At 40.3% G+C, this 20,500-nt stretch overlaps 1 protein-coding gene and 1 pseudogene across 2 annotated transcripts in view; one reads left to right on the forward strand and one right to left on the reverse strand.

The window, feature by feature from the left end:
* AP1S3 (adaptor related protein complex 1 subunit sigma 3) overlaps positions 1-20,500 on the reverse strand; it is a 167,942-nt gene that overhangs the window by 34,484 nt on the left and 112,958 nt on the right. For both annotated transcript variants that reach the window (XR_001716071.4, XR_010149902.1), the window contains exon 7: positions 17,672-17,793. The gene's annotated coding sequence lies outside the window, so the exon portion shown is untranslated. Of the gene's footprint in view, positions 1-17,671; positions 17,794-20,500 lie in introns of those variants that run through there.
* Positions 1,301-2,017, forward strand: LOC129143282 (max-like protein X; annotated as a pseudogene).

Consider the following 20,500-nt stretch of genomic DNA (forward strand, 5'->3'; position numbering starts at 1 on the left):
TTTGTGAGTGAATTAAGCATCTTTTTATGATCATTATTATTAGACATTTGATGCAGTGGGATTCTGTTCAAATCCTTTCTTCATTTTTTGTATTGGGTTATTTTTCTTCTCTCACTGATTTTTAATAGCACCTTCTATTTCGTGGGTGTTCATTCTCTGTCTCCATCTGCAAATATTTTCTCCAGTTTTCTCAAAGTCTTTTAACTATGTTCATGGTATATTTTATGATTCTAAAATTTAAAAATTGTATGTATTCAAATACATCAATATTTCCCTTTATGGTTTCTGTGTTTGAGGCTTTTCCTGGGAAGGTCTTCCCCGTTTCAATATTTATAAAAATATTTCCCTACTGTTTTATTATTTTAGCATACTAATACAATTGTTTAATATATCTGGAGTGGATGTGTATGTGCCTGTGAGATAAAGCTCTGCGTTTTTAATTTTGTGGCTCTCCATTCGTACCTATTAACACTGGTCAAATTTTAGAGTTCTTCCTTTTATTACAATACAAAATGTTATATGTAATCCAAGAAATAATACTAGAAGCCAAAATCTGTATAAGATTCTACAAACAGGCTGGGTGCAGTGGCTCATGCCTGTAATCCCAACACTTTGGGAGATCAAGGCAGGCAGATCACTTGAGGTCAGGAGTTCAAGACCAGCCTGGCCAACATGGCGAAATCCTGTCTCTACTAAAAATACAAAAATTAGCTAGGCGTGGTGAGAGGCACCTGTAGTCCCAGCTACTGGGGAGGCCGAGGCATGAAAATCACTTGAACTTGGGAGGCAGAGGTTGCAGTGACCTGAGATCGCGCCACTGCACTTCAGGGGGATAGAGCAAGACTGTCTCTAAAAAAAAAAACTAAATAAATAAATAAATAAAATAAAAAAGATTCCACAAACATACCATCTTACCCAGCACTTCTTTGTACAAACTACGATTCAATGTTTTTAGTCTCAATCTCACTGATGGAGAAATTGAGGATCAGAGAGTTTAAGCAACTTGATCAAGGTCATAAATTTAATGAGAGACATATTTAAACCTGGTACGTAGATATTTTGACCCATGTCACTCATACTTTCTACCATCAACTATTGTCTTATGTATAATTAGAAAGTATAATTAGAAAAAGAGAGAAGAATTAGTTTCAATATGCAAGATCAAACATTGAATATATTTATGTTTATTTACAATATTTGATCAACCATCATCACCTGGAGGTGTTAGCAAAATGTATAGTTCTTTTCGGCAGGTAGAAAATAAAATAGGGCTTGTTTCTGGTCCAGTAGGTCCAAGACGATGGAGCCAGGTGCCTCTCCCAAAGACCCCTGGGTAAAGGTGGAGTACATCTACAGCTACAAAAGCTCAGACCTCAAGTATTTTATAGAAAGCACCCACAATGGGACAGTAGTGTCTAGAGCTAATAGCATCGGTTCCACCAGTGCCTCTTCCATCCCCAACACAGATGAGGAGGACAGTGATTACCACCAAGAGTCCTACAAGGACCAGTAGTGGTGAGCACACACTGAGGCTGAGCAGAAGAGGAAGGATGTCATCAAGAGAGGCTGTGATGACCTTCAGACCATCATCCCCACATGCCAGCAGCAGGACTCCTGCATTGGCTCCCGAAAGCTCAGCAAAGCCATCGTTCTACAAAAGACCATTGACTACACTCAGTTTTTGCACAAGGAGAAGAAAATGCAGGAGGAGGAGGTGTCCACACTATGCAAGGACCTCACAGCCCTAAAGATCATGAAAGGGAACTATAAGCAGATTGTGAAGGCACACCAGGACAACCCCCATGAGGGGAGGACCAGGCCTCTGACCAAGTCAAGGTCAGTGTGTTTCGAGGTATCATGGACTCCCTGTTCCAGTCCTTCAATGCCTTCATCTCTGTGACCAGCTTCTAGGAGCTGTCAGCCTGTGTCTTCAGCTAGATTGAGGAGCACTGCAAGCCACAGGCCATGGGAGATCATGATTGGCATCCAGCACCAATTGAAAAACCAGCTTTACTGACCAGTTCTTGTAAACCTGCAGAACAGCAAACAAGAGGCCCTTGAGTCTCTATTTGGCCACTGAGCAGCTGGACCCATGAGACTGAACTGCAACAGCTCACCTTGGTCAGTTTCGCTTGGTGTTTGTGTTTTTTCAGCCCCATTGTATCTTCAGAAGGGCTGGGGTGTTTGTTTTGTGAAAGCTTTTGATTAATTTACTATATTGACCATAAAACTCGAACTTACCCAGTCCTTCCCCTCCCCATGGAAGTCCTTGGGATGGGAGTCTGCCCTTGACACCTCAAAGAGCTCATGGCTTCTCAGCCCTTTCTCCAAGCCTCAGATTTCTGCTCATGATCTACATATATTTGGAGACTGTTTGCCTCTGTTTTGGTCTCTTGGGCAACATTTGGCCTAAGTTTGGCCATTTTGGCAGTAGCTGGAGAAAAAGAGTAAGAAGAAATATTGCCACAGCCATGAAGAGTGAAAGACTGACTACCTTGTGCTTAAACTAGGGCTGCCCGGTCAGTCCAAGGTGAGGCCAAGGGTTTTCTGGCCATCTCAGGGCAAGGCTACCAGGTTCTTCTCCTAGCCTCATATTCCATCACCTCCTTCCTCCTCTGCTCTGTTGGTGTTGGGAAAGCAGCCTCCCTCTCAATTCCTGCCTTCTCAGTTCCCACAGGCTGCGGTGCTGCGTGGCAGAGGCAGGCGTGCCACAGCACCACATACTTGAAATTTTTTATTTTTCTCAACACCAATACAATTTTGCTAAAGTTACTACTTTGGAATATTAACTGGGCCTCAAAGCCACCCCTAGCCTTTCTGTCAAGCATATCTGGTCCTGTCCCATGTCTCAATGTGGCCCGTTTCTCCCAGGACTTAGGGGTGGGGTTAAAGGGTGCAGAAGATACTCAAAAGGTCTCCAGGGATACACAGGCTCAGGAGAGTCCTGGGGGAAGCCTTGGGCTCCCCAGATGCTGGTGGATAGTAACCTCTCTCCATCCTAGTCCTCCAAGCTCACTTCTGCCTTCCGCAGGTTTCATATCTGGGAGATTTGGCCATCCAGAGGAAATTAAATATTTTATATCCAACACAATTATAATAATATTGTCAAATGCTTTCCTTTAAAAAAAGAAAAGACAGCTGGGCATGGTAGCTCACTCCTGTAATCCCAGCACTTTGGGAGGCTGAGGTGGGCAGATCACCTGAGGTCAGGAGTTCGAGACCAACCTGGCCAACATGGTGAAACTTCCTCTCTACTAAAAATACAAAAATTAGCTGGCTGTTATTACAGCGTGCACCTGTAGTCCCAGCTACTTGGGAGGCTGAGGTAGGGGAATCACTTGAGGCAGAGGTTGCAGTGAGCCGAGATCGTGCCACTGCACTCCAGCCTGGGCGACAGAGCGAGACTCCAACAAAAAAAGAGAAAATAGATGTTCATCTCTTATTTTCCATTCATGATTCTCATGCCTTGATATCCCCTGAGAAGTATAAGCTGATCTGGTGTAGAAAAAAGAAATGATAATGACCCAAACATTCACTAATTTAATTTTTACACTACAGCTTCATATTTTTAAAGTATTATCACATTTATTCAAATCAAGAATTGGCAAATTGGCCTTGTCTATGAAAAATCAAATAGTATGGATTTCAGGCAAGGTGGATGATACAACCTCTGTCACAACTCACCAACTCTGCTGTTGTAACAGGAAAACAACCTGTTACCACATGTAAAAGAACAGGCTTTCCTGTGCTCTAATAAAACTTTATTTACTACGGCCATAGCTTTCTGACCAGATTCTGATCTAAATTATCACAAGGCATCTTACAGTTCCTATACTTCATTAATGCAGATAATAATGAAGGAGTGAACAATATAAAACAGCAAACTTAAGGCATGAGAATAATTTTTAAGACTCCAATTTCCCAGAAAACAACGTGATGAACATTTTCCCTCCATCTTTATAATTGATATTAGTATCTTGGACTGATAGATGAGTTCAAGATATGTTTTGAAAGAGAAACGACAGCAAACAGGACCCACTAATAGATTAGATATAAGTGGGGAATCAGTGTCAACTCCATGTTTTCCAGCATGAGAAAATGCTGATGCCACTTATTGCAATGAGAAAGACTGGGTAAGAATATATTTGATGAAAGATACAATTAAAAATTCTGGATTGAAATGTTACTTTTGAAATGTCTATGAAACATAAAAGTAGAACTGCCTGGCCAGACATGATGACTCATGCCTGTAATCCCAGCATTTTGGGAGGCCAAGGCAGGTGGATCACCTGAGGTCAGGAGTTTGAGATCAGCCTGGCCAATATAGAGAAACAGTGTCTCTACTGAAAATATAAAAATTAGCTGGGCATGATGGTGCATGCCTATAATCCCAGCTACTCGGGAGGACGAAATTGGAGAATTGCTTGAACCCAGGAGGCGGAGATTGCAGTGAGCCAAGCTCGCACCACTGCACCCCAGCCTGGGCAACAGAGTGAGACTCCATCTCAAAAAAAAAAAGTAGAACTGCCTTATAGACTGTTGCACTCAGAGAAGAGGTTTACACCAAAGAGATAAATTTGGGAGACATCAGCTTATAGATGCCATTTAAAGCATGGAAATAGATGAAAATATCTAACCACAGAATGTAGAAAGAGAAACCAAGACTCAAAAGGATCTCAACGTGACTTCTGAATCATCCAAGAAAGAATAAGCATGTTCAGCATAGTTTACCAGTGCTAACAGGACTGTATTGTTTTCCTAATCTTGGTAAATCTATAATTTGTATGCAGCAATAATCTATATTTCTATTCCCCAAACGTTTTTTCAAATTTATTAAACCACATGGCACTTTTTCTTTACTTTTCTTTCTTTTTTTTTTTTTTAGGGGGGAAGCAGAGTCTCACTCTGTTGCCCAGGCTGGAGTGCAGTGGCATCATCTCGGCTCACTGCAGCCTCCACCTCTCGGGTTCAAGCGATTCTCATGCCTCAGCCTCCCAAATAGCTGGGATTACAGGTGCACACCTCCATGCCCAACTAATTTTTGTACTTTTAGTAGAGATGAGGTTTCACCATGTTGGCCAGGCTGGTCTCGAACTCCTGGCCTCAAGTGATCCTCCTGCCTCAGCCTCTGAAAGTGCTGAGATTACAGGCATGAACCACCATGCCCAGCCACATGTCCCTTTTTCTAAGAAATTTCTTGGAGTACATGTTCATCTAAACACAATTTAACTATGCTCACTGCCTGGGTAACAAGAGCGTCGGAACCCCAAGCCTCAGCATCACACAATTTATCCATGTAACAAACTTGCACGTTTACCTTTTAATCTATAATAAAAGTGGAAATTTAAAAAAATAAAAAGTAAAAATGAAAATGCTCTACATATACCAATTTAATTTAATATTTTTTATAAATTTATTTTCTTATACTCGTCACCTTTGGTTGTCCAATAAAAGAGTTAATGTTAGTCTTCCTGGCATAAGGGGAAGCAGCAGATTTCAAAGAATCTCTGCAATTCAAACTCCAGCTGTATTTCACATCTATATACATAATATGCTCAACCCACTCCCTCTTGTGTAGTGTTACCTGCCCAGGGATATGGGCAAATTCCCTGCAGTTTAATAATTTGGAAAGAACAGAGACTCAGAATGGAGACTTTCTTGTCATCTGCTCAAACATTTTATCCTACACTTACACAAAATCACTCTCTACTTCAGGAAAGCAACAGAGAAAAAAAGGGGAACATTAGATAAAAGAAGAGTGAGAGTGCTCAAGATGATGGATTTAATGAGAACAACCATTCCTTTTTCTGGGGAATGAGGAAAGGGGCAGTACAGTTCATCTTTCAGTATCATTGACTAGCTCCTATCAGACCAACCCTCCAGTAATTAACAACTATAAACTCTGAACATGGTACAAAAAAACAACCAACTGAGAGCACTGGAGGGGGAGAAAAGCAGGGGAAAAAAATGAAGTGGAACGTCATTTTGACTCCGCGATCTCAAGTGATCCTCGGCCTACCAAAGTGCTGAGATTACAGGCGTGAGCCACCACACCTGGCCAAAAAGAGAAAATCTTAACAGCAGACAAAGAAAATAGCACACTCTGCATACAAAGGAACGAGAATCAAACCACCGACTTCTCATCAGAAACACTGGAGGCCAGAGGACAATGTATGGCTAAAATGCTGAAACAATTTTTTTAATTCAACGCAAAATTTTATCTTCAGCAAAAATATCCTTAAAAAATCAAGGTCAAATAAAGACATTTTCAGATAAGAGGAAAAAATATCTCTTTTGGATGAAACTATTGTCTTTCAGATAAGAGAAAAGATTTCATAACCTACAGACCTGCACTGTCAAAAATGCTAAAAGGATTTCTTTAGGTGGAAGGAAAATGAAACCAGATGAAAATCTAAATCTTTAGGAAATAATAAAGAGCATCAGAGTTACTAAATGTATGCAAATATATAAAAGATGACTTTTCCTCTTTTTTTAAAAAAGTATATGACTATTTTAAAGAACACATTGATCCTAATATTTAAAATTGACTGATTTTTTTTTACTTTTTATCTAAATGTCAAGATTAGATCTTAAAAGGTCATCAAATATTTGCTGGCATAAAACTGACTTTTGAATAGAATGTGATTATTATTTCCTGAAGTTAAATATACATTTTCTATCAACAATTTACTTGTCATTCACTCCATTTGGATTTTTTTCCTTTGTAGAAATATGTGTTTAGAGTTGTAAGTTAGCAGGCTTCTAGCCTAATAGGATTATTCTCAGAACATCTCTTTTAAAAGGGGCAGATTTTCCTAATGGACTTCCATTTTGGGAGATTTCTGAGTTGCTAATCAATGAAGCAATAAGAAATGAACACACTGCTTCGTAGTCAGAATGCCCAGGTGCCAAGAAAATGTAAACTCTGCTATTTAAGTTAAAATAAAGATCAAAACATATTTAGATAAGGGTAAAATTCTTAGGGGAACACAACAAAATGTATCCCTTGCCAAAATTATAATGTAAAGTTCCTCCAAAATCATAATTTAAAAGTTTAGTTTAAAATGCCTTCAAATGCTGGTGGGCAAAATTAAAGAAATTATACACTACTCCAAATCCAGAGAAAAGTATCTAAAAATGAAGTCAATAAAGTTATATTAAGTTTCTTTTAGTAATTTCTAGAAGTAAACAAAAAAATGCATTTTCCCAATTTCTGCATTTGCCCACTTGTTATTTTGAGCTAGATGCCCCATCAATGCACCAATGTCAACATATCAGCAATTAAACTCCGTATGTTTATCTCAAAACATTTTTCTCTCTGCACTGTGCACTCTATAGTATGACCATCTTCTTTGTCTCTGAAGTTCCAAACCTAAAAATTATCTTTGATTCCACCCTCACCCCTCATCAAAGGATTTACCTTACCCTGACTATTTTTTTCTTTGCAAAGTCTCTGTGAGCTTGCTTTTTCTTTCCCTCACCCCTTCCTCCAATCTAATGTAGGCTATAAAATATTTAACTTGGAGCCCCAAGAAGCTTAGATCCAAGGATGAGGAGTACAGAGGTAAAGAAGGTTTGTCTGTGCCTTAATAATAACTGATGTGTATTGAACATTTAAATTACTTCATCTGCCAGTTGCAGTGGCTCACGCCTGTAATCCCAACACTTTGGGAGGCCAAGGCAGGTGGATCACTTGAGGTCAGGAGTTCAAGACCAGCCTGGCCAATATAATGACATCCCTATCTCTACTAACAATACAAAAAGTAGCCGGAGGTAGTGGTGGGCACCTGTAATCCCAGCTACTGGGGAGGCTGAGGCAGGAGAATCGCTTGAACCCAGGAAGCAGAGGTTGCAGTGAGCCGAGATTGTGCCACTGCACTCCAGCCTGGGCGTCTGAGGCCCTGTCTCAAAATAAATAAATAAATAAATAATCCTGATCATAACTCTGTGAGGTAGATACTATTGGGGATGGGATTTTTGGTGTTTTTTAAAATACAGATTTAAGGGGTACAGGTGCAGTTTGGTTACATGGATATATTGCGTGGTCATAAAGTGTGGGCTTTTAGCGTAAACATTACCTGCCTAGTGTACACTGTACCCATTAGAGAATTTCTTATCCCTCACCCCGCCTCCTACTTTTCCAAGTCTCCAATATCTATTTTTCCACTCTCTGTGTTCATGTGTACACACTTTTTAGCTCCCACTTACAAGTGAGAACATACAGTGGGAAGACTAAGGTATAGAGAAATTAAGTACCTGTCCTAGGTAACACATATATGTATAATAAGTGGGGTCTCAATAAAAACAGAGTCTGAGTCTACAGCTTAAGTCTTAACCAGTTCAATATTGCCTTCCAGAGCCAGGTACTACCTACTTCCAGGCCAGTAGGTAGTTTGATGGCATTACCATGCCTCTATTCCTTGCCAAGGCCTTTTCAAATCGATTAAGTTCAATGTTCAAAAACACGGCAGTTACAGAAATGCGTTCCGTGAATCAATACCTGGTCTATTCTGGTATGCTGTCCTTCACCCACAGCTTTAGAGAAAAGATAAAAATGAATCTACCTAGCTAGTTGGAGATATTTTCTAGTGCAAGGGCAAAAGCTATTTGGAACCCCAGTGGGATCTGCTTCTACTGGGTTGACCCGAATTATTTGTAGTTTCCCTGTCCTCAGTCCTCAAGGCCATTCCTTGCTCATAAAATGCAAAAACTTAAAAGCTGCTAGAGTTAAAAAAGGAATGGCCCTGCCTCTTAGGAGGGAAGATAAAAGAGCAGTTGCTGCTGAGAACACGAGCACCACCAACAGAAAGCTGATCCCCACTTGATCCTGAAGATGCAGGAAGGGTCAGAGAGGAGAGGGGACATGACGGGGCTGCCAAGGCTGCATCTGTGATAGAAAGATTTTGCTTTACCTTTTGGAATGAAACTATTTAGTATAAAATCTGTCCTCAGGTCAGGCGCAGTGGGTCATGGGGAGGCCTAGGTGGGCAGATCACCTGAGGCCAGGAGTTCGAGACCAGCCTGGCCAACATGGCAAAACCCCATCTCTACTAAAAATACAAAAATGAGCCAGGTGTGGCGGCATATGCCTGTAGTCCCAGCTACACAGGAGGCTGAGGCAGGAGAATCACTTGAATCTGGGAGGCAGAGGTTGTGGTGAGCCAAGATCACACCACTGCACTCCAGTCTGGGTGACAGAGTGAACCCTGTCTCAAAACAAAACAAAACTTGTTTTTACCTCTGCGTAAGTTCCAAGGTAGAGAAACACTGATGCCCCCTAAATCTGTTTACCCTTTCATTATAGATTGGGAAGAGGATCCCAGAGTCAGGGCTGGTACAGCCTGAAGAACAAGCAGGATTTGCTCAACATGGGAGCCCAGGAACCTCTCTTTGCACCATGGATTCTTCATCTCAGCAACCAACATCTGTGGGCAACTTCTCAGCCAGAGTCATGACTTAAGGAGCTGTACTCCTGTGTGAAATTGGCAGGATCTGAGCTCTTCTGCCTATCAAGATCCATGCTGGCTGGCACAAGCACAGAAATTCCTTTTAAAATTGAACATGTCAGCCAAATTAATCCCGTTAAACTCTAAGTGACCTTCCACTGAGGAAAGCTCATTAAGAAGGATATTGCTGTGTTACTATTCCTACTCTACCATAGAAATTTTCTTAGGGAAACGAAGGTTTTTTTTAATGTCATAGAATATCAGAGGTAGAGGTAATCTTAAAGATCATAGTCGGCTGTGGAGCTCAGCCCATCCAATCATTTTATTTCACAAATACTTGGCATTTGTGAAATAAAATTCACATCAGAATATGTGAATAGGCCGGGCGTGATGGCTCACGTCTGAATCCCAGCACTTCAGAAGACCAAGACGGGCGGATCACTTGAGGTCAGGAGTTCAAGACCAGCCTGGCCAACATGGTGAAACCTCGCCTCTACTAAAAATACAAAAATTAGCTGAGCATGGTGTCACGTGCCTGTAATCCCAGCTACTCGGGAGGCTGAAGTAAGAGAATTGCTTGAACCTGGGAGGTGGAGGTTGCAGTGAGCCAAGATCCTGCCACTGCTCTCCAGCCTGGGCAATAGAGTGAGACTCCGTCTGAAAAAAAAAAAATGTGAATAAAATGAAATAAAATTCACATCAGAATATGTGAATTACCTAAGGATTTTTCCTTAGCTGAAACATAAAATACATGTACTACACTACATCCGTAATTTGATTTATGAAATGAAATAAAGCAACCAATACATTTTGATGTTTTCTTTTAGTCCCTTAAAATAAATCTCAATATAATCTAATTTAGTGCCTTGTTTAAGGATAACTTGAAATAGTTCTTCATGTAATTTTCTAATCTATGCTAATCCTATGTTGATTCCAATGTCTCTTCTGGCCTGATTGATCTCTGCAAACATAAAAATAAACCTTCTTTTTTTTTTTTTGAGACGGAGTCTCGCTCTGTCGCCCGGGCTGGAGTGCAGTGGCGCGATCTCGGCTCACTGCAAGCTCCGCCTCCCAAAAATAAACCTTATTCTTATTCTTCAGTGTTTTTCTAAGCTCTAACCCATTTTTGACATTTTTCACAGGTTTGAGTCCACTGCCTCCTCCCCTATATCACTACGTAAATCTTGATTTTTTCTGTGTACAGTCCTTCCTCAGTATGGGAGGGGATTGGTTCCAGGACCCCCAAGGATACTAAACTCCATGGATGCTCAACTACCTTATATAAAAAATGTAGTATTTGCATATAACTTACACACATCCTCCCATACACTTTAAATCATCTCTAGATTACTTATAATATGTAATGCAATGTAAATGCTATGCCTATAGTTGTCATACTATATGTTTCAATTTATATTATTATCACACTGTAATTTTTAATTTATATTATTTTTATTGTCGTATTGTTCTTTTAGTCTTAATATTTTCAGTCCATGATTAGTTGAATCTACAGTTGCAGAATCCACAGATATCCTGAGCCAAATGTGCTAATCTCTAGGTTGAACTTTAACATGGTAGTAAGTTCTTGTACTTCAGATTTGGGGCTTCCAATGTCAATTAGAGTTTAGGAAAAAACAAGCAAAGTCCAACATGAGATTCACTATTACTATTACTGTTACTAACAACAACAATGGCTAATCTGTAGAGTATTTACTATGTGTAGGACAACTTCCTAAGTGGATTACCTTGTTTTATCATAGCGCCTGATTTTATCAAGAGGATGGTGATATTATAATCTCCTGTGGATCAGGAAACAGGCTCAGAGTTAGGTAGTTCGCCTACAGTCACACAACTAGAAATAGTAGAACCAAGACTTTAGTCCCAGCAGTCTGATATCAGAGCCCTTTCTCAACTACTATGCCATTCTGCCTATAAACTTGTGATAGAGTACAGTAAGAGACTAGGCTGGAAAATAATTTTTGATCAGATTTATTAGGAAGCTTTGAATGTCATACAAAGAGATGGTATAAAGAAGGGCACTTTAAAAGATTATGCATGTAAAATGAAAATAAGAAAAAAGGCCAGGCCTGGTGGCTCACGCCTGTTATCCCAACATCTTGGGAGATCAAGGTGGGTGGATCACCTGAGGTCAGGAGTTTGAGACCAGCCTGGCCAACATGGTGAACCCCTGTCTCTACTAAAAATACAAAAAATTAGCTGGGCATGGTGGTGCACTCCTGTAATCCCAGCTACTTGGGAGGCTGAGACAGGAGAATTGCTTAAACCCAGCAGGCAGAGGTTGCAGTGAGCCTAGATCGCACCATTGCACTCCAGCCTGGGCGACAAGAAGCAAAACTCCATCTCAAAAAAATAAAGAAATAATAAAGAAAAAAAATTTAAGTAAAAAAAGAGATAGGGAGGCACCTAACCCAGCCTGGGAGGAGGGAAGTCAAGAAAAAATTCACAGATGAGTTGCCCTCTCAGCTGATTTTTGAACAAAAAGTAGCAGTTAGCCAGCGAGTCAGAGGGGTGCTCCAATCAGTGGGAAGAGCGTGTAGAAAAGAACAGAAATAACACAAAAGGGTGTGGTGTGTTTAGGTACCGCATAAGATTTAATAATCATAGTATGGATAGATAAATGAATGGTAGAATTAATTGGTGTATGAATGGTTGAATTTCCATGGAAATTGATACTAGAAGAAGATGAAAGTACAGAAAAATCTAAAAGTTGTTAGTAATTCTTTTCCAAGCTCCAGCCACAATTATCTAAAACTGATGGCTCCAACTTAATATTGAATGTTAAGGCACGGTGGCTCACACTTGTAATCCCAGCACTTTGGGAGGCTGAGGCAGGCGGATCACTTGAGCTCAGGAGTTCAAGACCGGCCTGGCCAACATGGTGAAACTCCATCTCTACAAAAATACAAAAATTAGCCAGCCGTGGTGGCAGGAGCCTGTAATCCCAGCTACTCGGGAGGCTGAGGCAGGAGAATCACTTGAACCCGGGAGGCAGAAGCTGCAGTGAGCCGAGATCGCGCCATTGCACTCCAGCCTAAGCAACAAGAGCGAAATTCTGTCTCAAAAAAAAAGCTAAAAGGCCCTTCTTTTGGGACATTAAAAAATCATTTAACTGTCACAGACCAGAGGAGACTAAAGATACTTGACAATTAAATGCGATTTGGCACCCTGGATTAGATCCCAGAACAGAAAGAGAACATTAATGGGAAAATTAAATCCAAATAAAGTCTTGAGAATAGTCCACAGTAATGTACCAATGTTGATTCTTAGTTTTGACAGATGTACCATGATAACATAAGATAGTCTCCTATAAACAATAGGAGAAACTGGCTGAAGCGTATATGAAAACTCTCTGTACTATCACTGCAACTTTTTTATAAAAATAAAAATAATTTCAAAATAAATGGAGACATGTTGGTCAAAGAGTACAAGTTTCAGTTATAAGATGAATAAAAGTTCTAGAGTACAGTATAACATGACAAACATAGTTAATAATAAATATAATACTTGAAATTTATTAAGGGAGTAGATTTTAAGTGTTCTTACCACACATACACACAAAAATATATAACTATGCGAGGTGATGAATGTATTAATTAGTTTGATTGTGGGAATCATTACATAATGTATACTTATATGAAAATGCCATGTTGTATAACTTAAATATACACAATTTCTAATTTGTAAGTCACATCTCAATAAAATTTTTAAAAAATAAAATAAAAACTTTAAACTGAAAAATACTTCTAAACAGCTATTAGTTAAAAAGGAAATTTGCAACTGAGATAATTACGTTTCGTTATTATTGATAATGAAAATTATACATTTTATGATAATTTATGATAATGAAAATTAATAATAATGAAAATGCTGCATTTCAGAATCTATGGGCTATATTTAAAGCTGTTATCAGAGGAAAATCATAGCCTCAAATGCTTTATCAATATAAAGGAAAGAATTTGTTTTAAAACTAAATTCCCAACTCATAAAAGCTAAACAATAACAGCAACAACAACAACAAAGTAAACTAAAATATAGCACAAGTCAGTGGCTCCAGTGGTGCAACTGGTTAGCACACAGTACTTATAAAAAAGTCAACCTAAATAATAGAGATTCTCCTGTGATACCCTACCTTGTTTTAACCTGATTGTCTCCCTTAGCTGAGAGAGCTGGACAGACTCCATTTTAGTTTTGTCACTTGCAGCCCCCCTTACCCCCCTCCCTTAAGGGCATAACTAGTGCAAGCTAACTCCAAGCACATCCAGGATGCACTTACTGATAAGATATTGAGGCAAGCTGTACCAGCAGCTCCTGGGGATGTGCTCGGTGGATGGTACCCAAAGCACCTGCATTATCTCTTTGTGACAGTTAAAGCCCCTGCACCTGGAACTGTTTATTTTTCTGTAACTATCTCTGTAACCATTAATTTTTTTTTAACTTTTTGCCTGTTCTGCTTCTGTAAAAATTGCTTCAGCTAGGCTCCCCGCTCCCCTTTTAGACCAAGGTATAAAAGAAAATCTAGCCCCTTCTTCGGGGCCAAGAGAATTTTGAGCTCTAGCCGTCTCTCGGTCACCAGCAATAAAGGACTCCTGAATTAGTCTCAGAGTGTGGCGTTTCTCTATAACTCGCTTGGTTACAATACTCCAAAGATAAGTTTGGCTGGACGCAGTGGTTCATGCCTGTAATCCCAGCACTTTGGGAGGCCGAGATGGGAGGATCACCTGAGCCTGGGAGGTCAAGGCTGCAGTAAGCCATGATCACATCACTGCACTCCAGCCTGGGTGTAAGAGTGAGACCTTGTGTTTATTTTATTTTATTTTATTTTTTATTTTATTTTTAAAAAGGCATAAGTTTATTTGGGAGTAGGCATTTTAATGTGGAACACTGTGCCATAGTAAACTATGAACGTATTCACAGAGGTAAAGGAAGAGAAGGGTTTTTAAATCAAAAACACTTACATCTGTGTCTCTGAAACAATTATCCTTGGCTACAAGGATCGATAACAAGGGTAGTGTTGGTCCGAGGTGGGACAAGCAGTTGCTGGGAAGATGTTCTCACAAAAATATTTTTTGTGTAAGGTTCCAATGGCCTTCGTGCAAAGTGTGGTTTTTGCAGTGTTTTGTGAAAGTCTTCATATCAGGCACAAGAACCCTCCCTTCATGGCCTTCCCTGGCTCCATTTTGTCAGGGTCTGACATAAGTGGCTTGATTTTAATTCTAACTTCTTTCATAAAAATAATAAATATGAAAACAGAAATCGATGAGCGAGACAACAGAAAACAGTGGATCTAATTAGGAAAACAAAATATTGTTTGTTTCAAGTATCAACAAAATAGACAAAGCACTGAAACCACCTTTGCAAAATTATGACTGAGACAGTGAAAGAGAGCTAACCTCACCAACTCCACCTTGGTTCTAACTTTTAAGCTGTCCTTGTTCCTTCCTGGGTGTAGGCTGAACAAACTTTGGGAGGAACTTAGCTTATAGTTTAAAACAAAGACAATAACAGCCCTTTCCCAAAACAAACCTCCTTCTTGCCTGGAGACTAGACTGCCTTTGTAGGACTAACAAATTAGCCACAAGATTAGAAATTATGGTTTAGGCCTCATGCAGCTGGAGATTACAAGATTCTGACCCCCCCCAAACTGCTCCTAAGATCAGTGCTTGAGGTATTTTGCAGACCCTGCACTTGATGGATCAGCTGGCACCACCCAGATTGATTAACTGGCTCATCTGATCTTGAGGCCCTAACACAGAAACTCACTCAGCACAAGTGGACAGCTTCAGCTTCTCATGATTTCATCTCTCACCTGACCAATCAGCATTCCCGGCTCACTGGCTTCCCCTGACCCACCAAGTTGTCCTTAAAAGCTCTGATCCCCAAATGCTCAGGGAGACTGATTTGAGTAATAATAAAACTCCAGTCTCCCACACAGCCGACTCTGTGTGAATTACTCTTTCTCTATTGCAATTCCCCTGTCTTGATAAATTGGCTACCTGCAGGCAAAGTGAATCCATTGGATGGTTACAGCACTAGCTAACCTAACTGAGGGAAAAAAAAAAGCCAAGTACAAATATATAAAATTAATGACATAGCAGAAATAATAATTCAAATAGAAAAAATTTTTAATGAGACTACTTTTCAGACCTCTGTACAAATACCTTTGAAAAACTAGATGAAATGGAGAATTTTCTAGGAAAATATAGTTTACCAAAACTGACTGCTTTGGATACAGAATTCAAAAAGATGCTTTTCTGTAAAAGAAATAAAGTTATTAAGTTACATATGTAAATTAAAATGTTAAAGACATAAAAAGAACAAAAGAGGAAACTTTAAAAAAATTTAAAGGATGGAGGCCGGATGTGGTGTTTTACACTTGTAATCCCAACACTTTGGGAGGCTGAGGCAAGCAGATCACTTGAGGTCAGGAGTTCGAGACCAACCTGGCCAACATGGTGAAACCCCATCTCTACTAAAAATACAAAAATTAGCCGGGCACAGTGGAGGGCGCCTGTAATCCCAGCTACTTGGGAGGCTGAGGCACCAGAATTGCTTGAACCTGGGAGGCGGAGGTTGCAGTGAGCTGAGATCATGCCAGTGCACTCCAGCCTGGGTGATAGAGTGAGACTCAGTCCCAAAAAAAAAAAAAAAAAAAAAAATTGAAAGGATGGAGATGTTAAAATACACTTCCCTTTTATTCTAAAGTTCTTTTTTTGTTTCATTTTTATTCTCATGTGTTACTCTCTTCTTCCATTTTCAGCCCTTCAGATAAGCTCATATTTTTCAAGCTGAACATTGGTTCACAAGATTTCTCTTTTGCAAACTTTCCTGTATGACTCAATTCATATTAAAAGATCTTGCAGTAACTTTATCAATAATGTAATTTCAGTTTATTCTTCTTACATCTAATCTCAAATGGTAAATATACCTTTCATACACACTTATGAAAAATCTTATCCCTCCTTGAAATATTCATTTGTTAAAGGTAGGAAAAAATCAAATTCCAGACAAGAGATTTGGCATTACTTTCTATTTGAAATAGGTCTCTTCACAATTGGACTTAATAAGTGTCTTACAATTTGTCCTTGAATTCAAACTTCTCATTGATTATTCTGATCTCTCCCATCAGAAGTGTAACTGCCCAAGGGATTCACCTTGCCTGCTGCCTACACAGAGCCGATTTATCAAGACAGGAGAATTGCAATAGAGAAAGAGTAATTGATGCAGAGCCAGCTGTGCGGGAGACTGGAGGGTTTTTTTGTTGGTGGTAGATTGTTTCGTTTTGTTTTTGTTTTTGTTTTTGTTTTTTTCTTTGGAGTTTTATTATTACTCAAATCAGTCTCCCCAACATTTGGGAAGCAGGGTATTTAAGGACAACTTGATGGGTGGGGGAACCCAGTGAGCCAGGAGTGCTGATTGGTCAGGTCAGCAATGAAATCACAGGGAGTCAAAGCTGTCTTCCTGTGCTCTGTCAGTTCCTGGGTGGGGGCCACAAGATCAGATGAGCCAGTTAATCAATCTGGGTGGTGCCAGCTGATCCATCAAGTGCAGGGTCTGCAAAATATCTCAAGCACTGATCTTAGGAGCAGTTTAGTGGAGGTCAGAATCTTGTAGCCTCCAGTTGCATGACTCCTAAACCTTAATTTCTAATCTTGTGGCTAATTTGTTAGTCCTACAAAGGCAGTCTAGTCCCCAGGCAAGAAGGCGGTCTGCTTTGGGAAAGGGCTGTTATCATCTTTGTTTTAAACTATAAACTATAAACTGAGTCTGTCCCAAAGTTAGTTTAGCCTACACCCAGGAATGAATAAGAACAGCTTGGAGGTTAGAAGCAAGATGGAGTCAATTAAGTTAGATCTCTTTCACTGCCTCAGTCATAATTTTGCAAAGGTGGTTTCAGAAGCAGTTCTGCTTTTCATAGACCATAAATTGAGTGGGTAAAACAATAGCTTCTTTTGGTCATTTCCCTACTTTTGCCAAGATATCATCAGTGTGATTTTTTTCTTTTCTTTTTTTTACTCTCTGAATTTCATCAGACTTCCAGTTAATTTTCTACGAAGCCCTACTGGAAAACATTGGCATAAATATTCAAAAATTGTAAACCAGTAGTATAGCTCATGATGGATTAAAGTTATTCTTAGCCTGGGCAACATACCAAAACTCCATCTCTACAAAAAATTAAGAAATTAGCAGGGCATGATGATGCTCACCTATAGTCCTAGTTAACCAGGAGGCTGAAGCTGAAGGATCCCTTGAGCCAGGAGTTTGAGGCTGCAGTAAGCTGCAATGGTGCCACTGCACTCCAGCTGGGTGATAGAGCAAGATTCTGTCTCTAAAAAATAAAATGAAAAAGTCATTCTCATTTTAATAAGAATAACGAAGTGCTGAATGACTTTTTTCATCAAGTGGTCATTAAAATACTTCTGCTTAATGTTTCTTTTATCTTGAATTTCCTGGCTTTTGTTGTTGTTGTTGAACCAGACTCTGAAGAAATAAAGCCAATGGGACGGGCGCCCTGGCTCATGCCTGTAATCCCAGCACTTTGGGAGGCTGAGGCAGGTGGATCATTTGAGGTCAGGAGCTCGAGACCAGCCTGGCCAACATGGTGAAACCCCATCTCTACTAAAAATACAAGAAATTAGCCAGGCATGGTGGCATGCACCTTTAATCCCAGCTACTCAGGAGACTGAAGCAGGAGAATCACTTGAACCCAGGAGGCAGAGGTTGCAATGAGCAGAGATCCCACCACTACACTCTAGCCTGGGCGACAGAGTGAGTGAGACTGTCTCAAAAAAAAAAAAAGAAAGAAAGAGACTAATTAGTCATTCGAATTAATGTAAGGTGTGATGCATGCCAGAAAGGCAAGGTAGAAGGCATGAAGAACTAATATTCCAGGGAAAGCTGGAACATCTTGCCAGGGTCAACTGAGGCTTCACTAAGGCAATGCCATTTCAGTTGGGAGCTGAAGATGGGCAGTTCCTAACCAGGCATGGAGTAGAAGCTAAGGCGTGTTCCAGCAGGGAATGGGTCGTGTGCCGTTTCTGTAGTATCAGGAAGGTTGCTGTAACCAGGAGCCCTAAGAAGTGTTTCATAATAAACTTCACACAAATGGATTAGTAATTTTTGAAAGGCAAAATAGAAAAATGGGTCACAGCACTTAGCACAGAATCGGTACAAAATACAAACTCTGGCTTCTATTATGATCATTTTCCATTTCCACACACTGGCTCGCATCTCTCCCTGCAGAGCTGCAGTTCTGCCCAGCCATCATCCAAAGAGGTTTCCGAGGACAGCTCGCCTGTTCTCTAAGCCCCTATGCATATTCCCAAAAATGTTCCATGACAGAGCAGAAGTGTTCCTTGAATAAATAAAACTAATTTATTGTTCACTCTATTTATTTATTTATTTATTTTTATTTTTTGAGACAGAGTCTCACTCTGTCACCCAGGCTGGAGTGCAATGGTGCAACCTCGGCTCACTGCAACCTCCGCCTCCCGGGTTCAAGCGATTCTCCCGCCTCAGCCTCCCGAGTAGCTGGGATTACAGGCACCCGCCACCCCGCCCAGCTAATTTTTGCATTTTTAGTAGAGACAGGGTTTCACCACGTTGGCCAGGCTGGGCTCGAAATCCTAACATCAGTTGATCCACCCACCTCAGCCTCCCGAAGTGCTGGAATTACAGGCATGAGCCACCACGCCCGGCCTGTTCACGCTATTAATACGTGTTAAGCAGGTACTGTACAGTCATCAACAGTGGCAGCCAACATTTGCTGAGTATGTGCCTTGCGCCAGGGATAACTTGCAGGGAGTGAGCTTTTTACAACAATTTCATGAGGCAGGTCTTTTTACTGCTGTCATTTTACTAATGAGAAGAGAGAGGAACAGAGAGGTCAAACAATTATTTTAGGTCAAATACCTAGCAAGTGGCAAAATTGGGCTATGAATCCAAGAAATCTGTTTCCAGAGTGTGAGAGCTTAATCACTGCTCCATAATTGCCTCTTTTAAGAAGGACAAAGCCCTCATTCACATGGAGGTCACAACTTACTTGGAAAGAAGCAAGAGATAGTGGAGATATAATAAACAAGTAAATAAATAAGATGGATAATTTCGGTATGTGGTTAATTTTACAAACGAATTAAACAATGATATGATGCACAAGGACTGAGGGAGCCACAGAGACCGCTGCTTTAGAAAGGGTACCCAGAAATGCCTTCTCAGGGAAGGGACCTTAGGGCTGAGATCTAAGAGACAGAAAAGAAACAACTTCAGAAGAGGTAGAGCTAGGTGCGGTGGCTCATGCCTGTAATCCCAACACTTTGCGAGGCCGAGGTGGGTGGATTACCTGAGGTCAGGAGTTTGAGACCAGCCTGGTCAACATGGTGAAACCTCGGCTTTACTAAAAATACAAAAATTAGCTCAGTGTGGTGGCACACGCCTTAATCACAGCTACTTGGAGGCTGAGGCAGGAGAATCGCTTAACCCTGGAGGCGGAGGTTGCAGTGAGCTGAGATCGCGCCATTGCATGCCAGCCTGGGTGACAAGAGCAAGACTCCATCTCAAAATAAATAAATAAATAAATAAATAAATTATTTTAGCTTCTCATGGATTTCATAATACTTATCTCTGAAAACATTTTGACTGTAAATTTAGGAATTAGGATGCAAGATCCCACATGTCCTCTAATCTAAAGTTGCATGTTTGGTCTGAAAATAGAGTTGAGCTTAGTGTTGACTACTTAGTATTGTTGCATGGACCAGTTGTTATGAAGACCAATAAATCATTGTTTTCTTATGTAAAATATAGATACATAATATTTTATAGGTAATATTTAATAAATTGCCTGAATAATTATTTTTTTTTTTATTTTTTTTTTTTAGATGGAGTCTCTCTCTGTCACCCAGCCTGGAGTGCAGTGGCGCCATCTCGGCTCACTGCAAGCTCCGCCTCCCGGGTTCCCGCCATTCTCCTGCCTCAGCCTCCCGAGTAGCTAGCTGGGACTACAGGCGCCCACCGCCACGCCCGGCTAATTTTTTTGTATT

Source organism: Pan troglodytes, chromosome 13 (genome assembly GCF_028858775.2).
Source record: "Pan troglodytes isolate AG18354 chromosome 13, NHGRI_mPanTro3-v2.0_pri, whole genome shotgun sequence".
Classification (NCBI taxonomy): Eukaryota; Metazoa; Chordata; class Mammalia; order Primates; family Hominidae; genus Pan; species Pan troglodytes.